A 26,176-nucleotide genomic window follows, 5' to 3' on the forward strand; every position below is an offset into this window, starting at 1 on the left:
TTTTCAATTTCCCATCTCGGAAGGCGTCTTTAACTTTACTAATCCCTGCTCTTTTAAGATTTTTAAGTATTCCTAATTTACATATTTCCCTCAATCTGTTGTTATTCCATAAGGGTGTAATATCTATCGCATTTTTGACCCCCAATAGCTTTTTAAGATTCCTCCATACCTTAACTAGCATAGATACCGCGGGATACTTACTCCATTCTAACTCTTCTAAAACTCCCACTTCTAACATCCCCATCATACCGTCGTGAACCCTACCTAACCTTCCCTCTAAATATTTATACAATTCCACTCCCCTCCTATTCCCTAAATAATTTAATTGCGCAGCTAGGAAGTACAGCCTCATGTCCGGCAACCCTACTCCCCCCTCTCCTTTCGGCAGGCAAAGAAATTTTTGTCGCAATCTTACTCTCTTCCCTCCCCCAAATAAGTTTATTTAACATTGCTTCTATTTTTTTAAAGATATTCTCCTCTATCCATACTGGAGTAGCACAGAATATATACAGTAGCTTGGGCAGGATTATTGTTTGGGCAAGCATGACTCTATCCGCTTTGGAGTGTATAAGGTTTATCCATATATCTACTTTATCATTTATAGTTCTTAATACCTTATATGTGTTGTTTCCATGAAATTCGCTGATCTTTCCTGACATCTCTATTCCCAAATACCTAAAACTTTCTCCCTGTTTCAACACTTTCATCTCCCATATCTCTCTCCCCCCTCCCCTCCCTGGTCCTCTAATATAGGCAAAAGAATAGATTTATCCCAATTTATTTTTAACCCTGAAAAATTCCCATATCCCTCAATCACACTCACTACATACTCAACAGTCGTCTCTGGTCTACTAAGGAAAAGCAAAGTGTCATCCGCAAACAGGCTGATTTTGTCATTCGCTCCTTTAACCCCAAACCCCTGGATCTTCTCATCCCTTCTGATCATTATTGCTAGCGGCTCAAGTGCCAAATGAACAACATTGGAGAGAGAGGACACCCCTGTCTCGTGCCTCTTCCTAACTCAAAGTACCCTGATTGGACCCCATTTACCATTACACATGATTTTACATCTCTATATAGGAGTTTTACCTTCCCTATAAAGTTGTCCCCCAACCCAAACCGCTCCATGACCTTCCATAAACTCCCACTCCACTCTGTCAAAGGCTTTCTCCGCATCCAATGACAGAATGGAGTGGGGAATTCCCTCATCAGCCATCTGCATATTATGAAACACCCGTCCAATATTACTCATAATCGTTCTCCCTGGCACAAAGCCTGCCTGGTCTTCATGCACCAAATCAGATATTACTTTTTTTAAACGGTTTGCCAATACTCTAGCATATAACTTAACATCAACATTTAACAGTGATATCGGCCTATATGCTCCTGCCTGCTGTAGATCCTTACCTTCTTTGGGTATAAGTGTTATACTTGCCTCTCTCATAGATTCAGGTAATTTACCCTTTTCCACCGCCCCTCTCATTACTCTACATAGTGCCGGTATCATTACCTCTCCGTACCTCCTATACACCTCGAAAGGTAACCCATCTCCACTCCTGGAGAGGTATTCCCTTTCACTTCCTTCAGGGCATTCTCAAATTCCAAATCTGCAATGGGGCCCCCAACTCTTCTTTTTGCACCTCAGAAATAACTGGCATTTCCACCCCCTTCAGGTACTTCTCAATCTCCTCTGATGTTTTCTTGTTCTCTGACCTATACAACCCCTCGTAGTATCTTACAAATTCCTCCCTGATCTCACTCTGCACACTAGTTAACCTCCCACTCCCATCTTTTATTACTGATATTCCCTTCCTGGGCTCTTGACTCTCTATTATCGCCATTGTTCTTTTACTAGGCTTCCCTCCACTTAAATATCTCTCTTTTCCATAAAAAAGATTTTATTCTTCGCTTTTTCTTCCAACATTTCATTGTATTCTTCCTGCGCCTGTAACCACTCCCTCTCCTTTTCCTCACATGGGTCCTCATGATATTTTTCCTCCATTCTTGCTACCCTTTTCTCTACTCTATTCCTTCCCTTCCCTTCTGAACTCCTCTTTTTACTTTCTATACTTTTTTTGAGTATGCCCCGAAGGAAGGCCTTCATGGCTTCCCATACCATCTCATCCGGCGCTGTCCCCCAGTTCTTACTTAACATCTCCTCTAATTCACTCTTTATCTGATTATCCTTATTCATAAGCTTAAACCAGTGTGCATTTATTCTCCATCTAATCAATCTCTGTTTTTCCCCTGACACTATATCTACACATAAGGGGGCATGGTCTGACACTGCGCGTGTTTTATACTTTATTTCTTTTATATAACGTACAAATAGGTCATTTACTAAGGCTAGGTCAATTCGTGAACTTGTCTGGCAGGTCTTATTAAACAGGAATAAACCGATGCCTCAGGGTTCCTCTCTCTCCATATGTCCCTCAGACCCATTTCCACGCTCGCTTTACTTAATGGGGTTATTTTAGCTATATTTTTCACCTTTTTTCTTCTCAATCTATCTTTCTCCTCATTCATCACACAATTCATATCCCCCAAAATCATAACTGGTAACTCCTCCCACCCACTAATTATTTCATACACCTTATTCAAAGTGACGGATGAGTACGGTGGTGGTATATATACAAAAACCAAAATACACCTCAAAAATCCTATTCTACATTTCAATATTATATATTTTACCCTCTTTATCTAAAACTTTTCCCTCTAATCCCAAACAATTGATCTGTGCACTAAAACTGATAACCCTCTAGAATATTCAGAAAATGTTGCGTGGTATTGAGAAGACCACCAGGGCCTATTTAACAAAGTAGTCGTGGACTTCGTGAAGTGCGTTTCTATCAAACATATAATCCCCGGCAAATAATTTTTAATCACCCCAAATACTGCGTGTCTTTTTAACCGATCTTTTAAACCCCTTACATTCCAAACCACTATTTTCGTACTCATCCCTCACTTATCAGGCGTCTTTCCCTCCCCTTTGGCCTAGGACCCATATAGAGGAAAGAGTAAAGTAATAAAAACTCCTAAAAAATTTGAAACACTTCTGCTTGTTACACCTTATTCCACCCGGGAACCCCCCCCCCCTCTCCCCCTTCCCCCCCTCCCCCAACCACCCCTCCCCCCCACTCCCCCCCCCCATCCCCCCCTCCTCCCCCTCCCCCCCCCCCTCACCACCCTCCACCCCCTCCCCCCCCTGATTTTTTTTTGTTCTCATCATTGTACCTTTTAACACACAGATTTTCACCCCTCCTCCAACAGTTCTCCACAGGTTATTCCCCTCACTCCCAACAAAAGTGTAACCAAGCTCACATACAAGGTGGGAAGATTACAACGTACATGATGTACATGACCTTGCACCTCCTAACCCCAAAATAAATTACAAGCTTAAGAACACACAAATGGGGTTTTTCCAACTCCTACTTAAACAGCTAACCCCCTTTTTTTTTTTTTTTTTTTTTTTTTTTTAGTTATTTAACTTCTATTTTGTTAATTCGGCAGTCCTCTCCGTTGTTTCCACTCAGTAAAGCCTGGCCCAGTTCATATGTGCCCAAACTCTATGCGTCAATAGAATGTCTCTTTAATAATGTTCAATGTTGCAGTGTCTCTCTGCACCTTGCACAAGCTATTCCAGTAACCATATACTTTTACTCAGTAATTATCTTTGTGCAGTTACTTCATACACCCCTCTGTTAGCAGTTCCACAATGGTTTAAAGAAGTCAATTCTGCTCCACTGGTTATACCAAGTGAGACCCTTCTACTAGACCCCCACTGCTTTACACACAGTATAGGTCAAGGAAAACAAAAAGGGCTGATCTCACCATCTGCTGTCTTCTGTGGCCACGAATTCACACCACTCTGGTCTCTTATGGCTAGGCGAACCCCTTTTCCTCTGACCAGCAATCCAGCTGTAGGGGATAGCCCTTTAATCGGACCAGTGTGGCTATGGCAGGCCCGCACAGGCTCCCGTAGCCTTGTATTTCCTTGCACGGGGTCTGCCTCTCACCCAGACTCCCGTGCCTCCTGCAACTCGGCTTCCGCTTCTGCCCGGCCGGCTCGGCTCTCACCCGAGCGGCTGCTCCGGCTCTCAGCGTTCAGCTCCACTCGGCTCTGACGTCACCAGCGGGGTACTGCTTCCTGATCAGCTCCCGGCTTGCAGTAAGGGCTCCCGTCTCTCACTCGAGCTTCCCCCTGCATCCGTCCAAGCAACTTGGCCTCTCCACAGCACCTCCCGGACTGAATCCATATACAGCAGGGCAGACTAACAACCAAAGGGACCCAGCGGACAGCCTCAGCATACATTACTCCCGCGTGCTAGGTAGGCAGGAGAGCTTCACCTCAGCTCCTCCTCTTCCTCATCCTTCAGCTTGTAATAAAACTTACCAAGCCCTTATTCAATAAAGCCTCATGTTACAAATACATTGGGCCAAAAAAAACAACTAAACATATAGGGGGAGATTTATCAAACTGGTGTAAAGTTTGTAAAATTGTCTTAGTTGCCCCTAGCAACCAGATTCCACATTTCATTTTTTAAAGAGTCTCTGAGGAATGAAAGGTGGAATCTGATTGGTTGCTAGGGGCAACTGAGCCAGTTTGACTTTACACCATGTTTGATAAATCTCCCCCATTGGGAATAATAAAGTATCATTCTGCTGACACACATTTAATATCAATATAAAAACTGTTAGTTACACACACATGCTGTACATGCAAAAATCAGTGTATTGGCCCAAATGTAAACTTTCTAGACAAGGAAATAAATATCCCAGTGTTATAGAATGTGTGCCAGTATACATTGACTGGGTCCACATAACTAACAAGAGAAAGGAAAAATATGATAGTAACACCTCAATAGATATCAGGGGCAACCCTAGGTGGAGGGCTGATGCACGGAAATAAGAATTACACGAACTGGCTGCAACAGGGCAGAGTGGAGGACCATAAAAGAAAAATGATGGCTTCTTCTGGGAAGCCTGATATATCTGTGGAGTACATGTATACCATATACTGAACCAGTACAGCTTCTATTTTTTATTTTAGAAAAACATTTATAAAGTTACTAAAGCTTTGCTGCAGATTTAACCAGATAAAGATAACCACATACCAGGTAAAATGCGTCCAATAAGAGCATCTAGTAGCCAGAAGGCCTTCTCCTCATCTTTAGTAACAAGAATGAGTATTCCGGTGATAAAATTCATACCCTGCAATGAGACAAGAGCTTGTAAGGGCCAGACAACCCAACTTCTTTCAAACACAAACAGCAAGAAGTAGATTACGTTTACACGTGGCTTTACCAGTGAGAAAACATTTACATATCCTGCACACAGTGCTCTGTATCCGATACTGTATCTGTTAATGTTCCAAGTACAGGGTCTGTTTATGGGTTACATTGGCCATATTCAGAAAAAATGAGTTTCCAATAACAGTGATAGGTCGGATGGCATGAATCAAACCAGGGATTAAAATACAGTGGTGCCTTGGATTACGAGCATAATTAGTTCTGGGGCCGTGCTTGTAATCCAAACCCACTCTTAGCCAAAGCAAAATTTCACATAAGAAATCATTAAAATGCAGAGAATTGGTTCCATGTCCCCAAAATAATGATTTTTAAAAATTCTGAACAACATGTAGAACAGATGAAACAAACATTTAGAAAAGCTGAATATGTCATATAAGTTACTGTACAGATTAACAATTGTCATATGGAGAATAATGTATAGATACAGAATGGAGATGCAGATCCCCATAATGCAGTAGTGTAGTACAACAGGCTAGAATAGAGAAGCAGGGCTGCAGTCAGAGCTGTCTGGGTCACATGACAGCAACGGGGAAGGGGTGTGTGTTCAGCATGGACCAATCAGGAAGTGAGAATCACAGAGCTGTGCAGGAGGACAGTGACAGAAACTTCTCTATACAGCAGTGTGAATGGCTGAGTGTGAAGGAATGAGCAGGACAGATTTGGGCACATAAATGCAACACTCTGTCCGGGGAGAGAGGGGTTAAAGCTATAAGATTACCTCCACGGTTCTGTCCCATGATACAAGCCCCTGTGGATTCGCTATGATTTGGAATGTGAGGGAGACTTTCTGGGTAAGGGAGTACAGTGCAGGCCATGCTGCCCCCCTGCTCACCCTCCCACCTGGTACAGGGAGCTCCTAAACCAAAGCAATGCTCTTAAAGTCACAATTCTGGAAAACTTTGAGCTCTTCTTGCAAAACGCTCTTAATCCAAGTTACTCTTGAACCAAGGTACTGTACCACTGTAATGTTAAAAACCAGTGAAGTGAAGAGGCAGGCACAAGCAATTTACTAAAATAGCCTTACTAAAGCCATATCCTGTAGACATGTATATTTGTATCACAGGTAAGGTGACAGAATGCACTGCATAAATATCTCAAAGTATAAGTATTTCCATATTAAATTATAAAAAAATAAATATATATGTATATATACATACTCGCCGGCCACTTTATTAGGTACACCTGTCCAACTGCACGTTACCACTTAATTTCTAATCAGCCAATCACATGGCGGCAACTCAATGCATTTAGGCATGTAGACATGGTCAAGACAATCTCCTGCAGTTCAAACAGAGCATCAGTATGGGAAGAAAGGTGATTTGAGTGCCTTTGAACGCGGCATGGTTGTTGGTGCCAGAAGGGCTGGTCTGAGTATTTCAGAAACTGCTGATCTACTGGAATTTTCACGCACCACCATCTCTAGGGTTTACAGAGAATGGTCCGAAAAAGAAAAAACATCCAGTGAGCGGCAGTTCTGTGGGCGGAAATGCCTTGTTGATGCCAGAGGTCAGAGGAGAATGGGCAGACTGGTTCAAGCTGATAGAAAGGCAACAGTGACTCAAATAGCCAACCGTTACAACTAAGGTAGGCAGAAGAGCATCTCTGAACGCACAGTACGTCCAACTTTGAGGCAGATGGGCTACAGCAGCAGAAGACCACACCGGGTGCCACTCCTTTCAGCTAAGAACAGGAAACTGAGGCTACAATTTGCACAAGCTCATCGAAATTGGACAGTAGAAGATTGGAAAAACGTTGCCTGGTCTGATGAGTCACGATTTCTGCTGCAACATTCGGATGGTAGGGTCAGAATTTGGCGTCAACAACATGAAAGCATGGATCCATCCTGCCTTGTATCAACGTTCAGGCTGGTGGTGGTGGTGTCATGGTGTGGGGAATATTTTCTTGGCACTCTTTGGGCCCCTTGGTACCAATAGAGCATCGTTGCAACGCCCCAGCCTACCTGAGTATTGTTGCTGACCATGTCCATCCCTTTATGACCACAATGTACCCAACATCTGATGGCTACTTTCATCAGGATAATGCGCCATGTCAAAGCTAGAATCATCTCAGACTGGTTTCTTGAACATGACAATGAGTTCACTGTACTCAAATGGACTCCACAGTCACCAGATTTCAATCCAATAGAGCATCTTTGGGATGTGGTGGAACGGGAGATTCGCATCATGGATGTGCAGCCGACAAATCTGCGGCAACTGTGTGATGCCATCATGTCAATATGGACCAAAATCTCTGAGGAATGCTTCCAGCACCTTGTTGAATCTATGCCACGAAGAATTGAGGCAGTTCTGAAGGCAAAAGGGGGTCCAACCAGTTACTAGCATGGTGTACCTAATAAAGTGGCCGGTGAGTGTATATAGTATAGACACAATTCATATACAGTTCTCATACCTTGTACTGTGACTTATAAGGTACATACAAAACTAACACTACTGGTATCATAATTCACGACTAAAGATTATGCATATCTGTTGTAATATGGTGTCCTCAGAGTCTGTGTATGAGGTAGATGAGTAAGAATGTCTGGAAGATTCTTGGTGGAGCTTGGTTAAGAATACAATGTAATTAACTGTACAATCCCTGTAAATCATATTAACAGTGTAACCTGTGACTCCCCAGCTGGTGAGGGCTCACACTTCTCAGCACGCTCTTGCAGCCTGTGGACCGGCATGGCATACTGGGACTTTTAGTTTCTCAACAGCTGCAAAGATACAGGTTATTGAAAACTAAAGTGACCTGTACATAGTATATGTTGTTAGATTGTGTGACTTCTTTAAAAATATGTTAAACATAAAAACATTTAAACAATAAGTCTTGGCGACTTTGTTCTAATTTTCCACAAGAGCTAAAAATGAAAATGCCCCACACTTTACTCCTCCCCAAGTTGCGGTTCCTGAGTTACAAGTTTTTCTAAAAACTGATCTATATTAAGGAAGATGCCAGCCAGTAAAAGACCACAGGGTGCATCTAGTCTGCCCTTTTAGTATTTCCCTTCTTATTATCTTAGGATAGATACTTTTTTTTTCGAGGCAGGTTCAGATTCTTATTGTAGATTTACCAACCACATCTGCTGGAAGTTTGTTCTAAGCATCTGGACCAGAAAGTAAGGATTTTCGCAGCTTCAGGCCATATTCACACACTGTTTGTAATCAATAACCCCTTAAGGACACAGGGCATAAATGTACGCCCTGGCGTCGTTAAGGGCTGCACAGCATCCCCGCTCTGAGTCGCCACGATCCTGGGTGCTATCTGCAGCCCGGGACCGCGGCTGTTAGTGGGCATGGTCCGATCGCCACGCACGTTAATTAGCTTTTTAAATGCAGCTATCAAAGTTGACAGCTGCATTTAAAAAGCTCTTTTTCCGGTCCCCGGTGGTCTAGTGGGCTGCAGCAGCCCAAAGCAATAGAACACTGATCTCATCAATCTATGAGAGATCAGTGTAGTGATACTAGAAATCCCCCAGGGGGACTTCTAGTATGTGTGTAAAAAAAAGGCTTTATTAATAAAAAAAAAATCGTGTAAGCGGAAAAAAATCCAAAGTGCAGAATTGCGCAATTTTGGTCACATCAAATCCCGAAAAATTTTAACAAAAAGTGATCAAAAAGTCGCATATGCACAATCAAGGTACCGATAGAAAGTACACATCATGGCGCAAATTACACCTTACACAGACCCATAGACCAAGGAAGAAAAGCGCTATAAGAATGGTAATAGAGCGGTTTTAAGGAACATTTTTTTTTTTAAAAAAGGTTTTAAATTTTTTAAAAGCCATCAAATAAAATAAAAAGGTTACACAAGTTACATATCGTTGTAATCATACTGACTTGAGGAACATGCACATGCATAACAAGACAGTTTTACCCTAGGGCAAACAGCGTAAACACAACCCCCCCCCCCCCCCTCCTCCCCAGATTAAAAAAAATGCTTTTTTTTTTTCCAATTTCACCACACACATTTCTAAAAAAATTTCTGGTTTTACTGAATACTTTATGCAAAAATTAAGACTGTCATTGCAAAGTACAATTAGTGATGCAAAAAGTAAGGCCTCATGTGGGTCTCTAGGTAAAAAAAAATGCAAGTGCTGTGGCCTTTTAAAAGGACAAGGAGGAAAAAAACATAAGAGCAAAAATGGAAATTGGCTCTGTTTTTATAGCGTTAAACAATGGCCATTGTTGCAGGTTTTCAATATACCTGTTTTATTACAGCAGCCGATACATAACAGCCTATAGAACCACAGCTGTAGCGTATACACACAGTATAGACTACAGCCAGAGTTCCAATGCGTCCGCACAGAAAACTGACATGTCAATTTTGTGCGGCTACTATTCAGTGAACAGCGGCCGCTTAAAATAGACTGTGCAGACAATGTAAAGTGCTGCCCTCGGCCATTCTTTACATTGCGTGCTATGGCTAATTGGAGTGTTCTCTGCTGGTGACTTATCTCCCGCCTTCCCCCTCCCCAGAACAGGCAGGGCCCGATAATGGCATATTTGCCTAATAAACCCAATTACAAAGTTTCTTAAAAAAATAAAAAAAAATTTGACAAAGAGCAGGTGCTAAAAGAGGAAGAAAATAAGGGCATGTACACCTCTCCCCTATTTAGGGTACAAGTAGACCAACACTACACTGTGTGCAAACGTTTAATATGGCAAAATCCTTAAAAGACTATACAATGGGAAAAAAAAAAATACAAAAAACACACATTTATAAGCAAGGTAGCCAAAGCAAATTCAAATTCCTTCTGCATTGGAAAATATCACATTACAGAGTTAGTACTGGAATACTAATTTATTATACACAAAATAAAACCAGCAAACTGGAGAATACATTTATCCAGTACTATTACTATGAAACAAATGAACACTATGAAACAAATAAATTGAAAATTTATAAAGAACACCAATTAACACTGTGCCATGTTTTCAATTAGTAGTTAACAGCAGTGTTTTTTCCCCTTTTTGTCCATATAATGCTAACTTGTTCCCAGTATACCTGCATCTGTTTCACCCCAGCTAAGTTCACCCCTGTAATTCTCTATGGTAACTGATAATTTACACTGTGTAGGCAGCCTGCCATGTGTAGACGACTTCCTGTAAACTTATCCACTTTCCATAATGTTTGTCTTTTTTGTATGCAGACGCTGTAGTTTATCATAAGAGATAGAACTTGACACTGCTTTCCTACTTGTAGTATCTGACTGGGAGAAGCTCCTCACAATGACTCAGACTAAAACTGCATCTCATATGATACTCTATAGCATAAGCTTAGGAACATAATATCTGATCACTTGTAGAGATCGGCGCAACTCAAGCATGCTTAAATCCGATCGTTTGGCATTTGGATACTGGTGGCTAAAGAAGTTGGATGCAGTCCTAGGGAGTGTAGCCATAGCTATGGCTGTATCCATGTTTTCCCAGACTCCATAGGCCTGCACCCAACTTCTTCAGCCACTGTTATTCAAATGACTTGTTGCACTAATGTAAAACTTCAAATTCAGTGATGAGACTCCACTCTACCTTAGCAAAGCCAGTGGCATCATGGGAAAAGTAGGCTGCTTTGGGAAGGCCATATCATAGAGGAAAGAGGAATCAGGATTACAAGAAACCTACAAATGCCACAACTTCTAAAATACATATACACAAGGAATGCTCTAGAGCTTGCTGCACTATATAAGGTTGGCTTCATATTATAATTCTGCAATGTTCCATGTACACATTATTTGTAGTGTTGAGCAAGCACTTAAATGCATGAGTGCTTGTTACTCGAGTTGAACATTATCAATGCTTGATTTAAGGAAATAACCTTATTAAAACCAATGAAAGACTCAAGCATTTAACCAGATGGCAGGCCAAACATAACTGACAGAACTATCATTTGGTTGTCACTTAGTGAAGGCCCCCTTTATCCAAGCATCATAAGGTTCTTTGTCAAGCATCCCAATGCTCAATAGAACACTATGGTCGACCGAGTATGCTCACTCAGTTATTAGCTAACTACATTCAAACCATTGAAGTCAATTATGCCCACTCCAATATGTGCACTTGTATGCCGCCATCCTATTTTTATTGGTTGCCAATATGCACATGGAATAAATCTTAATGTGAATCCAGCCTTTGTAAAAATAAAAACACAAATTGTTTCTTTAAAAACAAACTTTTGGGAGATTTACACCGTGAAAACATAATTATATATAGTTCTGTTTGGAGTTTTAGTTTTTCTATAAAAAGGTACAGCAAAATATTTAAAATAAAAGAAATGAAAGGTAGAGTCATCAGCAGTGAAAATGTTAACAATCACTCAGGATGCCTGGCAGCTAACTGGCCGACAAGCACTCTCTGCATTCCTATCTTGTGCCAAGGACAGACAAGGCTATACTGGAAAGGCACATCCACCTTCCTGGGAGATTCCAAAGATTTTAGTCTCAGGAAAGGAGGGGAAAAGAAACAAACAAAAAAAAAAAAACTGACAGACTTATTCCGGTCCAAAGACAGTACAATGTATAGTGTTTGCAATTGCCTGCATGTGTCACTTATAGAGATGAGTAAAGCAGCTTTGTATGAAGCAAAACTGATCAGCATTCAAATCCCGCAGGCTGGTGGCTCCGTGAAGAGGGTGGATACAGCCCGAGGACTGCCTGGAAAACATGAAGGAATGTGAGGAATATTTTTCTGCCTCTTTGCCTTTCTAACATTTGCTTTTTATATCCAGTCTTGTAACTTACTTGCAAAGTGCCCCTCCAGTTTTTTTGTAGTGCCCCTTACTTTTCAGCCTTAGGAGGACACCTCACCCCAACATTTTAGCGATGCTTTGCTGCCATCAAGTTATAAAATAGCGATAAAGTTCTTCATATATGGTAAATGTCTCACTTTCTGATGTGTTTTATGATCCATTGTGAATAATATGTTGATCATTACAATCAATAAATTCTGTTTTTTCATTTACATTTATGAACATTTTACAGTCTCCCAACTTTTTTGGAAGTAGGGTTGTATATTATTTATGAATAATATAAAGAACTCCTACTATGTTGTCCCCTATCAAACAAGTCTTGATTAATTGCAGTGTGGGCTCACAATGGATGGAAATACAATTACATTTAGTAATAAGTTTTACTTTTTCAGTGGCTCATGTAGTTTTCCAAAAGACTTCATTGAGATACTTTGCACGGTCTGCTTCCCAAAGCATGGAAGAATTCAAGCAAGTAATGCCTGCCAACTTTGCAACTGCATCCATAGTAACAGAATGCCGCTGAACAGGAGACAGAAAGAACAGAATATTCATCAAGAGATACTTTCACCGCCCATCCTGCCAGTATACTATAATGTTTCTGCTGGGGTGGTAAGAGCAAATAGTGTTTGTTAGTCTGGCCAGGCATTTTTCTTGGCAATGGGTTCTTACAGACTGTTTTAACTAGTTGGGCAAGAGATTTTTTCCCTTCCTGGAATGCTACATCAAACTACAGTCCCCATGGAGCGATATCATAAAATCAGAAGTAATAACATTTATATTTATGAGTCACCTAGAGAAAGTTTATTCCCTTTTGTCTATACCACAATTCATCTCCTGGATTCCATAAAGGCCCCTAATGCGGTCGTTGCCCATCACTGGTACACAAATAAAAGTTATAAAAACACCACATTGGTGCTTCAGTTTGTCCCCAAGACTGTGTACCTATGATGACACATATCGTGTAGTGACCATATCACAAAGGGTTACCTTTATTTAAGTAACTTATATGATGATCTATCGGATGCACATATTCTTACTATTTCCATTTCTAGATAGAGAGGGAATAGGTGTGATGTCATATGTTTTCTAAAAAAATGATATTGATTCCTGATTTAAATAGTGAAATAGTTGGTTACCATGTCTCTCCTGTTTATAAGACTATGCCAAATTCAGGCTGCAAGATGCAGTTTTGGGGGATCCAGGTTACCAAGGAGACAATGATGCAGCAAGTCCTGAGTCACTGAAACAATCAGGAGGTGCTGTTCTCTCAGCTTTGAATTCTTCAGTAGCTTGAACCACTTTTTTGGCCAGAGGGGCCACTCAAATTACTTTGGTGTCCTTGACTCTTACTTTTCAAGAGTTCCCAGAAGAAACACATAGGCAACTTTAAACTGACAACTATGGACTACAACATCTAGCCTTATGCAAGAGTTCTTTGGATTCAGAGGTACTTTAGAATGGTTTTGAGCTACAAACAGGTCCACTTCTGGATAGTGCAAATTCTCTATAATTTTTTTTAAACATCTTGTTGCTCAACCGCCACTTCCTTGGATTTGCTGTAGGTCCTTCTGTCTCCACAGTCTGCTCAAAGAAGGGGGGCAACAGATAAATTGCTGATGAAATAGTACAAGGGTCTGTTCCAAGGAGAATATTTCAGCAGATGTGAAGATTGTTCGGTTTAGTACTTAATGGCAAAGATTAAGTTGTCAAAGTAAACTCCGATGTGCATGTTCCCTAAGATGTTCTGCTCCCAAAGAGATTCCAATACTGCCCTCAGTTCTCGTAAGTTTTAAGTGTAACTGTTATTTCTGGTGACTTTTTAGGATAAGCTGTCCTGTGAATGTATATGATGATCAGGACTATATCTGCCAATATTATCACAAATATATGGAATTTTCCCCTATTACCTCCCGGCAAACTTTATCCAGACTAGCCTTTGTGCTGGCTCCTATACACACAAAAACATCCAGCAATCCTACCTCACTGTAGCAAACCTTCAAAAGTTCACAGACCAGAACTGAGCAGTCCAACATGTGAATCCAGCGCTTTCTGTGTCCACAAAATCTGCTTCTTTCTTCTTCCTGCTGACTCATCCCTCTTTGCCCTCCCGACTCCATAGGCTATAATGGGCAGTACAAACCTGTCTTCCCTATGCTATAGAATGCTCTCCCATGATAACAGACAGGTAAGTGGTGAGGAGGAGGAGGAGGAAAACATGCTTGTGAGTATAGAAGGGTGCTTTTTTGCTTAATAAAACCTATTGCAGGGTTCTTATACACGTGTACCATTGATTTTTGTAAAGTTGTTTGAAGCAACAGCTACACTTTAAGGGGACCAATCAGCACATTTGTGCTGACTGGGCTCTCAGAACAGCTGCAAAGACCTTGCAGCTGGGTGTCCTATGGCGTCAGGGGTTCTGGGATATGTAGGCTTCATGTAAAATGCTTTTTAATCCCACGCACAGGGGGACAGCTGTGAACTAGTCATCTGAGCTGAGATTAGTCACGGCTCTGTCCTGTCAGCACGCTTTGTGGGGTAACTGACAGGCAAGAAGGCCCAGAGCCCCCTAGTGGGCTCACACCACCATAGGATCCTAGGCTGCAATGTCTGTGAAGCCTTTCTGGAAGCCCAAGCAGCACAAATGAGCTGGTTCCCTTTAATCAGTGTTGATGAATTGACTGAGAACAGATGCAACACAAGGAGCCAAAACCTCTTGTCAATGTTGGTAGTTATGGTTGTTACTGAAGATGGTGTCAATCACTTGATTGGTGACCACAACAGAATGGCACAGAGAGCGCCAAGGGAAGCATCCAGGCAGGTGTTCTTTTGACGGAGGGGTTTGGGTGAGGTCCAGAAATGGCTCACCACTGTAGTGTTACTTCAGGATTCAAGATAAGTGGAAAAAGTCCTGAGTCCAGGGGAGAGCACAAGGTGGCACCACATGAGAAGGAAGAAGTTTAATAGGCTTTTCCTACTTGGCAGGTTCAAAAAGTAAAATTAGTGAGTGGTTTTGGGGTCCAGACAGAAAACTTGTGGCCCCTTTCAACCCCTCAATGTCGTTCACCCCCATTCTCCAGTTTATGATTAGTGTTTCAAGGACAGTCATAGTAAAAACACTATTTAACAGATAGCAAAAAGGTTGTAGAAACTACTGTATTTATAATTTCATAATTTTTAGATTATGATGGGGTTGGTATAAAAATAAATAAAAGAAAGATTTACCTACCCCAGTGCCCCACAGCCCCCATTCCAGCATCTTCCAGTACCCCACTGGTCAATGACAGCGTGTTAGCAGAACCTGACCACTCAGCCAATCGTGCTGCGGCCAGTGATTGGCTGAACAGGCAAGTTATGCTGAGACGACTCCATTTGTAACACAGTTAACCTTTTTCCAACTACCATACATTATTTCTAAAGCACCAACATGTTCTACATGTCGATCCTTACAAACAAATTATCCTACCAGTATGTTTGTGTAGTTTGGAAGGATACCCATCTAAGGAAAGGGAGAAAATCAAACTCCATGTAGATGTTGCCCTTCATCAAATTTAAAGATGTTATCCGGCATTCCTGAATTCAAACCAATAAATAAATGCGTGTTTGTATGGTCACATACCATTGCAGCTTATTTTTTCTGGCCACCTGTACCCTGTTTTCTCCCTATGTTACTGCTTTCATTCCTTGCTCAAAAACGGTCTTTTTCGCTTATGCCACGTCATTACCCATCATTCTTTACACGCCAGATGTGTGAGTAGTGGCGCCCTGTACTAGAAAAGACGTCCCACCTTGCCAGTCCAGTTTTTACCTTATACCCCCCATATAATTAGCATCACTGTGATACGCCCCTGTACACAGAACGGAGGCATGTAACACTAATTTCCTGACGCCAGACGTGACAGCATCCAGAGCAGTCGGAACACACAGCACACCCCACTGTGATGACACTGTCAGAAAATGGAGGAGTGGCACATTTTACAATGAGGCAAATTAACTACTTCTGGTAGCGAGTACAGCTGCTAAAAACGGGTGTCAGCAATGCATACATCTGAAGGTGTATATTACATTTATATAACTTTTAGTTGGGCAGGATGAGGAAGAGGATTTTAAAACAACGGACCACAATAGTAACCACAGAGCTGCCCAATCTTTTCTCGTCTATTAATAGTAGTCACATCAGGTTTTGTGACAACAGATGCAGAGGGAGTTTATACAGCAATAATTTACATATATTCCTGCTATTTAATTTAAACATACATATTTTCAAAAAAAAAATAATTTTTTTTTGAAGCTGCATGATTTTATCAGATTAAGTCTTCTGAGTGGTCACAATGTGATTTTAGGGCTTTGTCTGCTGTTACTGAGCCCCTGAGAGTCCCCTCTATGGTGCACAGCCAAGTGTTCCTCAGCCCCCAATTCCCACCCCCTGCACAGACTACATTGTATGCGTCATCCTTACCTCCCATAAGCCATCTTGCAGAGGCTGTTACTAAGAGATGGATCAGCCCTAACAGACAGTGGAAAGTATATGGCAGTGGCAGAAGAAACTTAGTAGCTGAGGCTTCAGAGGTTTTTTTTTGGGGCAATGAATAATTTTTGTGAAATTAACAAATTTACAAAAATGTTAAGAATCCTACAGGCTCTAAAATAGAGGAGAGTTGTTCAAAAGGGCAGTGACCATAAAACTTCATGCAAAAGAACCCCAGGAACAAAAGATATCAAACCTGGCAGAACCTACCTGGCAATAGCCCACATTTTATTATGTTGACCATACGCCACTAAAACATTGTGTAAAGTCTGCTGTAAACACGGACTTGCACTTTTACGGAACTTCACATTATCTGGAAAGGTTCTGTTCAGATCTGAAAAACAACCAAACAGTTGTAGTTCAGAATTGTTTTACATACTGAGGGGTCTCTATATTAAAAAACACCACTAAATTCACTAAGGCTTTTCGGTTCACTCTTTTAGCCAAAACCATGACACAAATGAAAAACTGGGAGGATTTGAACCTTTCCTGTGGTTTAGACTTACTTCTAGTAAAAAAGAAAAATCCGGACCAAAATAAGGTCTAAAATACTGTGCGCCCAGCATGTGAAAATGGTTAAAGCAAATCTGTATCCTTCCATGACACCCCCCCACCCCATCCCGCCCCAAACCGCTGGTACCATTACATAGCCAGGCTCAATGCAAGCCCCATTGCTAGGTTTGGCTGGCAATGTCTTTGTTTTTGTAAAAAAAAAGAAAAGCATCCATGGGTGGTGTTAGTGTATTGGCTGGAGAGGAAGACGAGTCTGGCTGCTGCTAAGGTTCTAGATTTCCTCCACAGACATTCAGCAGTCCTAGAGCATCGCTGAAGAAAGTTAGTTCTCGGCATATGCCACGACTGCTGGCATCTGTGCTGGGTGTGCAGATAGAAGGGAGAGCTACAGAGTCTAGGGTCATTTTCAGGGTGTTGTGGGAGTGTTGGGCAGGTGAGGGATGAGATAGGGGATAGTGAGGATTGAAGGGAGTCTGAGTTGATGAATATTGATACCAAGCAGATTTCTGTATACGGGGAAGAAGTGACAAGAGGGGGCATGATTGTGATTGAGATAGACAGGAAGATTATAATTATATATTACATTATAATATATAATCTCTGAGCAGCACTACCGTTAATAATGAAATACAGGGTGCCCACAGGTAGTCTTGACCAGGACTCTCACAATATTCTAAAGATCGCCCACAGCACTCCATGTAGTTTATTGTAACAATTGTGCAGCACAGCATAACAAGTCAAGTGACAAGTGCGCACTTGACTTGTTATGCAGTGCTGCACAATTATGTTACAATAAACCACGTTATTTGATACACAAACTGGAGTGCTGTGGGCGATCCTTTGGAATATTATATATATATATTTATTTTTTTTTTTTTTTCTTACAAAAACAAAGGCATCAGCAGCCAAATGGCTTTGAACCTGGCTATGTATTGATACCAGGTTTGGGTGAATAGTCCTCCAGTTAGCCCCCCCCTTTTTAAAAAATAGTTTTGCAATGACATTTACATGTTGTTTTAAAGGAAACCAGTCAGCGCGACTGAGTGGATATTGTTCCCAGCAGCACAGTATAGCTCTAATGAGCAGCTTGCGGAGCTGCAGCAGTAGCTTTATAAAGGTAAAAAAGAAGAAGTTTATTATGCCACACAAGGGGAGCCGCCCATGACTAGTCACATTTCTCTGTCTGTCAGCACAGGGCTGATTGACAGGCAAAGAGAACCATTAGCGAGACGGCTCCCTGCCCAGATGACTAGTTGCCTCCCCTCTCCCAGCCTTGCACAACATAACAAAACATCTTTATACCCTTTGTAAAGCCATGGCTGGTATGCTCTGCGAGCTGCACAGTAGAGCTATACTTTGCTGCTGGGAAGCATATCAGCGCAATCGTGCTGATTGGTTCCCTTTGATAGCATATCAGAGAATTACCTGTGACAACCGCATCCACAAGCTTTGCATTTTTCTTTCCTTCCAATAATACACTGTGATAATATCCAGGATTCAACTCCATCTGGCCCTGTGCTCCACTCACTATCATCCACACTGTTGAGCGATGTTCATTAGGAATGCCCTTCCTAATATATCTCTTCACTAAAACAATAACAGAGCAATAAGGGACTTCTCCATATGTATCAAATATATAAGTAACACAACTTTTTATCATTCCTTTAAACTACTGACAGGTAATGTTAAAAACTTTAAAAATGCACTCCCAAAGTTAAATTCTCTTGCCAATTATTAACATTAATAAATACAAGTGCTGTTTAAAAAAAAAAAAAAAAAAAAGTTTACTGGGGCCTTTATGGCCGAGCTACGAACTCTGTTCAGGTCCCTGGCATTACCATGTGATCATCTAACTGAATTTTACAGCATAGGAAGCCAGTTTCTCAATTCAATCCTGTGAGAAGCTCAGTGTCACCCCCTTTTTGCATTTTGACTGCTCTTCACAGGTGTAAAAAGGTAAATGTTACAGCTTTCATTACTTATTTTATATCACACCTCATGGTGCTTGTTCTGGTAAAAAGTTTTTTTATCACCTGTGGATTGGTATATGTAGACGGGGCCTTGCGGCCTTTGTGCCACTTTGCTCCGCCCCTAGCACCACTTAGCCCTGCCCCCATCCACGACGACATCACTGTATAGGCCCCGCCCCTCAACAGCCATTGGAAGGGCCAGTCTAAAGCTCTAGGCCCCACCCCCTAGATTGTCCCACACCAATGGGCGCCGAGGAGGCGGGGCATATACAGCAATGACGTCACATATAGGGGCGGAGCGATGTGGCACAAAGGCTGTGAGGCCCCGCCCACATATACCGATCCACAGGTGATTAAAAACGACTTTTTACCAGAACAAGCACCATGAGGTATGATATAAAATAAGTAATGAAAGCTGTAACATTTACCCTTTACACCTGTGGAGAGCAGTCAAAATGCAAATAGGGGTGACAGTGTCACTTTAAAGGTAACCAGTCAGCACATTGAGCTGATACAGATCCCAGCTGCACAGTAATGAAGATGTAAGGATGATTGACAGGCAGTAAGACCCATTAGTGGCGCCTCTGCCTGTCAATCATCCCTGCACTGCGTGACTAGTCACGGGCAGCTCCCCACCCAGATGACTAGTTGCCACCCTTTCCCGGCCTCACACGCTAGAAAAATACTCCTTCCCCCACTGATGTGAAGCTACTGCTTTAGACACGGCTGGTAGCCTCAGGGAGCTGCACAGTAGATCTATACTGTGCACACTTCATACGTGTGTGGGTGTTTTTTTTTTCTCTCCTCCATCTTTTGTTATGGGTGCTCTTATTCTTAAAAAAAAAAAAAATCTTGCTGGATGGCGGGGGAGGGCTTGGCATAACCCCTGATTCGCCCATGTTTTGTACTAGGAGATTCGATTTGCTGACGTTGCCGCGCCTCTTTTTTTTGCCTTTTCATTTGAATACATTTTGCTACTGTTTAAATTAGGAGGACTGGTAGGCATGTTGCTGTGTCACCTCCATCTGTCCACTAAATAAATAAATAAAAAAACCTATACTGTGCAGCTGGGAACCATATCAGCAGAATCGTGCTGACTTTTTCCCTTTAATAAAAGTGTATGACCACTGAAACGTTTGCAGTATAGAAGGCGATAAATTGACCAGGAAAAATGTTTTTGCTGTAAAGCCTGATTGCAAAAAAAGTTCCTTCTTATACCTCCATGTGTACTTTCTTATCCCTTCGACATAAACATTTGCACAATAACCAATTTAACAAAAATATCCTCTATGGTAAACAGAACACCAGGGGGGGGGACTTTATCAAAGGGTGTAAAATTTAGACCGGTTCAAACTGCCCACAACAACCAATCACAGCTCAGCTTTCATTTTACCAGAGTTGAAAGCGGAGCTGTGATTGGTTGCTGTGGGCAGTTAACGCCAGTCTATTTAACACCATTTGATAAATCTGGGCACAAGTGTATAACAGTAGTTCTAAAATTAGATTGCAGGCATAGTCAGCACAGTTTAGGTACTATTTATCAAAGCCTGTATTCTGAATTTTGCATTCTTACAAGAATATTAAATACATGCTGAAAACTGCTTGGATTCTGATGGTGCGACCTGCAGACAGGCTTTGGAGAAATTGATCACCCACCACTGTGTTTTTTTAATAACAGTACTCTAGTGAATTGTTACAGTACAGTTTACTATTACAGCAAAGCTGCTCCCTCAGTACTGTATAGGTTTTAATTGTAACTATTCCATACAAACAAGTTATCCATTATTTGGTGTGCTCAGCAATTTACATCTTTACCTTTCATGTTCTTCTCTACTGCTGTGGACTTTTGCATCATTTTAGACCATTTCATAGCTCTCCTTGTAAGAATTGTCAAGTAGCGGGAATAAAAGTCCTCATAAAAAACATAATCAAATCCCTCTGGTCTTTCAAATCCATAGGCATCAACCCTGGTTTTCAAACAAAAAACATTAATAGATAGAAGAAAATCAAGAAGAGTAATTAAAATAATAAAAAAATTATTATAATATATGTAATTCTTAAAAAATAATAAATAAGATTAAATAGCAGTAGTATGCACAGGACATATTAAGGCTGTTTTGAGGGTTGTTAAGGCCAAAAAGTTTGAGAAAATGCTCTAGAGACTAAGTCCACAGACATGCGTATTGTAGCCACTGTTGTATCCTAATATGAGACTAAGCATGTGATCATAAAGATCCTAGAACTAAGTCCACCCCGGATCATGCACACGTCAGGTTTCTCCACCCATACAGTTAATGCATCTGCGCGGGATCACTGAAACATGTGCTATATATTGTGATGTAACACATGAATCAGCACACATGATTGGACCATAAATGTCCCCTCTCCCTCTCATACCCTGACAGGGTACTCAATATGTCAATAAACTTTTTTATAAGTCTATTCTGATTGGAAACCCAGTTCACTGCCGGAGATGTCTTTACAAAACGTCATCAACAAAGTGTATAAAGATACAGCATGCATGCTCACTCTTTGCTGTTTCCCCTTGATAAAACCACAATATAGTGGTGGTCAGTTTTAGGGCAGGGACCATACGTGATTGTGTACAATTACAATATAATAAGATTTACTACAAGTTGAAAGAGGAACGGGTCAATAGTCAGCTAAGTACTGGTAACAGCCCTCTGGGTATAGCCAGCACCCGCAGCGCTCTACATAGGACCTGACTTTGGTTGAGTGTGTAAGGTATGTCTACTAAATGACTGAAGGTGCCTAGTTTTAATCAATTTTTGTAATCACTGTATTGCTTAGTCTTCATAGACTATTGGAATCTCATTGTTTTTGAAGTAGCACCAGTCATGAAGACCTAGGGCGACAACTGTTGTTTGACAAATGTAAAGGCCTGTGCCAGACCAGACCAGACCAGACGGCTTACCTCTTACCTGAGCACATGAACATTTGACCATGCTGACCATTCATATGTATAGGCACGACAGGAGAGATCGTGATTATTTGGCCCACAGTTATTGAAGGTGTACAGGCACCTTATGTCCTAGCTACAGTGCAAGTATAAGGACCTGAACTAACAGCACCATGGGCCCCAATGATGTTGTTAATTTAGGTCATAAGAGGCACACTAGGGCCAGAATTTGTTGTCATAATGTGGATGTTAAATGTGGCCATATTACAGACATTTTAGTCCCTGGGGTATAGGGGACAAACCAGTGCAATAAAGACTGTAAGATACTTGTATGTGTATACATACTATATACTGTGTGTATAAATACTTTTGCGAAAACAGGGGAGTAATAAGAAAGATAGACCCGATAGTGGGAATACAGTTATTTCTTATCTTCTTAAGTCCTGAAAAGCCGAGGTATAAGCCTTTTTATTCATATGTTAATGAGGCTCAAAAGCCCAGGTGTTCCCTGTAGTGGCAAGAGCCCAGGTGCATATCCAGCTATGTAATCTTTATCTAGTGGCTGTCAAACAAAGGATGGGGATGTAAGAGGGTACAGAGGGGATAATAAGGGGCACATTTGTATAGTGAGCCCTGGGTTCCAAGATATTGGCAGCATTAAAATAGGAGTCCTGTGAAACTTAAAAAAAAAAAAAGGGCAGGGCAGGGGTGTGTAGGAACATAATAAACAAAGTATACTTACCTGTCCCTGTGCCCCCGTTTTACTGACAGCCACCAGCTGTCATCTGGGTATGTCATGCTCCTCCAGCTGCAACGTTGCGACCCTGTTGATTGATTGCCCGCTGAGCTGGTCCAGAAACAGTTAGGCTGGGTTCACACTGCATTGTTGCAGTCAGCGGATTCCGCTTGTCATTCTGCCTGCCCCATAACTTCAATGGAATTTCTCTTGAGCGTCTGCGCTCCGCTCAAAGAACAAACAAGTTCATTCTTTGAGCAGAGACTGGAAAGAATATACCACTTCCTGCAGGGCATACAGAAGCTGATACGTATGTGAAGATTTAATTTTTTTACGTAGAAATCATTTACAAATCTGTATAAATGTTCCAATCCAGTTATTTAAAAACCTTTTTTTTCCTCTGGAGCACCCCAGTAAAGTGTAACCTAAATTGTTAACATTATATATACCTTATGTATATAGAGTTCTACTAAGTTTGTACTTCTTAGTGTACTGGTTTTTTTGTATTACTTTAGCAGTAAGAGCCAGCATTGAAAGCCCAAAGAAATATCAGTCTTATACAAACCATCTAGAGAGGCATCCCTGTGACCACTGCCCACATCTCTACATGTAAATGTCCGTGATGGGTGGGGGAAGCAGCAGAATAAAGGCTTCTCTGAAAACAGCATGTTGCAGAAAAACACTGGGGAGATGTTACACCAAAAGTCTAAAGTACAGTATAAAAAGCTGACTCGGCTGTGCTTGTCGCTATGCTCTGCCAGCCAAGTGGCACAATGTGCACTAATAGTAGAGTGAGCCTGCCTCTTGTATAGTGCAACAGCAATAGACATACAATTCTTGTATCTAACTGGGCTGAGATCTGACACAAAGAGTAACATTCTACCCTTGTACAGTGTCACACCCTGTAGGTACAATTCACCTTCCCAACAGCCAGACACAATGACCAACTCCTCTGACGTGGTAAGATACGTCAGCTCTGTATACACGTCCTGACATTTACAGCAATGTACATAGTCATAATGGCAATGAATACCATCTGACTACACAACAGCAGCTCCTGCAGTCATAAATGGGTGGAACGAGACTTCTCATACACACCTATGTACCAGGAACCACTGCTGCTGTACAGCTGCCCAGCCCTCCTATCTCACACATCTACCAGTACTAGATGGCTGGATAGGACTATAGGAAAGTAATGGAATTACCTGGGTATTCGGTCTTTCGCAGGTGCACTATTCATGTCCATTGGGAAATGTATTCAAGCAATAGGTCCAGATTACTAAATAAAATTAAAAATAAAGAGTATCTTAGTACCTCTTTATAGCACACAGTGGGGCATCTGTATCAATGTTACTATGTACACAATAGGATAACACAGCAGAGGGAAAGGCAGGCACTATGTAAGCCAGGTAACACTTGGGGAAATATATATATATCGTTATGCGGGTCCAGCTAGTTAGTGGGGCTAGTCGTATCATATATTGCTAGGGGGTCATAGTATGTACCACGCTCAGTGATACTTGGCTGGGCAGAGTGCGGCCATTACAGCTCATGCACATGTAATACATACACTTCTTGCACTGCCCACCTATAACCAGTTTTTTTGATGGATTCCTATAAGATCTCTGTGATAGCTATTGTCTATAGTATGTGATAATACACAATGGAAACAATGCAGCCCTGAGCAGCTCCAGACTTCTCTTCTCAGGTAAGGAACAGGTAACATGGGTTCAGGCTGGATCCATGAAGTGCAGGAAACTGTGACTAGTCAGGTGACTAGTCAGGTGTACATAGCAGGGAGGAGGGCAGAGAGAAGCGTGTGTATCCACCTGTCTATGTAACACTATGTATACACCCCGGAGCCATCAGCTGTATACAGCTGTGCCAGGCTTCTCAGCCACTCTCCATAGACTCCAGCTTCACCTAGCAGCTACAGTCCACATGGGGTTAAAGTGCAGCCAAGGGGTGAAACCCTAGTAAGTAACCCTAGCAGCAGAGGGGAGGCGGCGGCTCTGGCCGGGATTAGCTGCGGCTTCTCCAGTCTGCACCTGTCCTCACACACTGACAGCAGCGCGGCCGCTCACACAACTTTCTACCCGCTCACATCGATCAAATAATAACTTTTACCTGCGGAGAAACGCGGCGTTACCGCTGCCAGTGTGCGGAGATCACCCGCCAGTCCATAACCTGCCGGCACCTCACGCTTCTATCTATCCCGGCTACTGGACTGTCCTCGCCACAGCGCCAAGTGTCAATCATCCGACCATAGGCGGGGCCTAGTCCAGAAAGAAGGCGGGGCCTCTAATTACTGCGGCTCGGGGGGGGGGGCGCGGTTATAATAAGCAACCTGAGCTCGGGAGAGAGAAGACGCCAGTGACGTGATCTGGAGGGCAGCGGCTTTTATTTGCATAGCTCTAAGGGAAAACCGCGTGAATAGCTGAGCATATCATAATGGGAACTTTGTATAGTCAGTGGACAGTATGGGGTCTATTAGTGACACCCATTGTTCTCTGTCCCAGTGCAAATGGTTTTCAGGTTGTTATATATAATGTGGCTATTACTGGTTCTTCTGTCACTACTAATAAATAATGATACAACTCGCAGCCATTTCCCTGTGCATCATCTTACAGCAATAGTGTTCATGTGACCTGGTAATGGTGCATAGCTAAGGGCTTGTTCACACCTGGAACCTTGAAACCATCTCAGATAAGAGCTATACTTGTAGAGTGATTTAGCAAATGTGCCTCCTCCTGATATGCCGCATGTTCCCTTTAATTGTTGACAGTTCATTGTCTAGGTTACAGACCACCACTCTGCTCTAAAAGCAGTGATCTGAGACACACACACACTCTCTCTCTCTCTCTCTCTCTCTCTCTCTCTCTCTCTCTCTCTCTCTCTCTCTCACACACTCTTTCAGTCCAACCACTGCTTTTAGAGCAGAGTGGTGGTCTGTAACCTAGACAAATAGCTGTCAACAATAAGAGAGAAAGAGCAGCATATTAGGAGAAGGAGGCACATTTGCTAAATCAGTGTACAGTGGTGCCTTGGATTATCAGCATAATTCATTCCGGGACCGTGCTTGTGATCCAAATCCACTCTTAAACCAAAGCAAATGTTCCCATAAGGAATCACTGATATGCATACAACTGGTTCCCCACCCAAAAATAATGATTTTTTATTCTGAATAACATGTAGAGCAGGTGAAACAAACATTCAGAAACAGCAGAATATGTGATATTATAAATTACTGTACAGTATAGCCATCAGCATGTGGAGTATAATGTATAGTAACTGCATAACCCTGAAAAACAGCCGCAGTTTGGAGATACAGAATGGAACTGCAGATCCCCATAGTGCAGTAGTGTAGTACAACAGGCTAGAATAGAAAAGCAGGGCTGCTGTCAGAGGTCTGTGTGGTCACATGACGGCAATGGGGAAGGGGTGCGTTCAACATGG

At 41.9% G+C, this 26,176-nt stretch overlaps 1 pseudogene; it reads right to left on the reverse strand.

Moving 5' to 3' along the window:
• Positions 1-1,867: 1,867 nt before the first annotated feature.
• Positions 1,868-24,996, reverse strand: LOC138775484 (growth hormone-regulated TBC protein 1-like; annotated as a pseudogene).
• Between the last annotated feature and the right edge of the window lie 1,180 nt (positions 24,997-26,176).

The sequence above is a fragment of the Dendropsophus ebraccatus genome, unplaced genomic scaffold, assembly GCF_027789765.1.
Source record: "Dendropsophus ebraccatus isolate aDenEbr1 unplaced genomic scaffold, aDenEbr1.pat pat_scaffold_1642_ctg1, whole genome shotgun sequence".
Taxonomy (NCBI): Eukaryota; Metazoa; Chordata; class Amphibia; order Anura; family Hylidae; genus Dendropsophus; species Dendropsophus ebraccatus.